The following is a 668-nucleotide window of genomic DNA, read 5'->3' as shown; positions in this document are numbered from 1 at the left end:
TATAAAAACTTGATTTATAGATGTAAACTTTATTTTATAGACTGAAAGATATTAAACTGGTAACAGTTGAAAAGATTTGATAGAGCAGTAATTCTCACACACTATGGGTAGGAGTAAAAATGTCTAAGTTATGGAAATATTTATCAAATTTAAAATGGATAAACTCAATGATGGAAGAATTCCAATTCTAAAAATAGGCAATGGCATAATGTATATGCACTAAACATTATTCTATTACCTTTTTTAAATTTTAAATTGCAGCATTGTATGAGACCACAAGAAACAAACCAACAAAAATCAGTTAACAATCTCCATGTTATTTAATAACAGGTAGGATCGTGTTCTTAAAGCCAAAGAATATGATATTACTGCACAGAAAATGACCCTAAGTACTTTTACTATAGTTGCTATCACATACGTGGAAGATTTACTCTAATTGTGTGCTAGTCCACCTGCTTCTCTGCGGGCTGTGTTTGTATTTTTTTTAGGATTCTCATTATTCAGTTGAGAGATTCTGAGGCCAGAAGACAAGCTCTGTGAATGTCTAGCCAAATGACCCTTTAGCAAGGCACTTTTGTTTCTCTGTGGTATAACCTCATCACTGGATCACTCCCCATATAACAACATGATTACGTTCCCCAAACTAGATGGTTATGCAAAAAAAATTG

Source organism: Chrysochloris asiatica, unplaced genomic scaffold (genome assembly GCF_000296735.1).
Source record: "Chrysochloris asiatica unplaced genomic scaffold, ChrAsi1.0 scaffold00070, whole genome shotgun sequence".
Lineage (NCBI taxonomy): Eukaryota > Metazoa > Chordata > Mammalia > Afrosoricida > Chrysochloridae > Chrysochloris > Chrysochloris asiatica.
The sequence above is the reverse complement of the archived record's forward strand: the minus strand, read 5'-3'. Positions refer to the sequence as shown.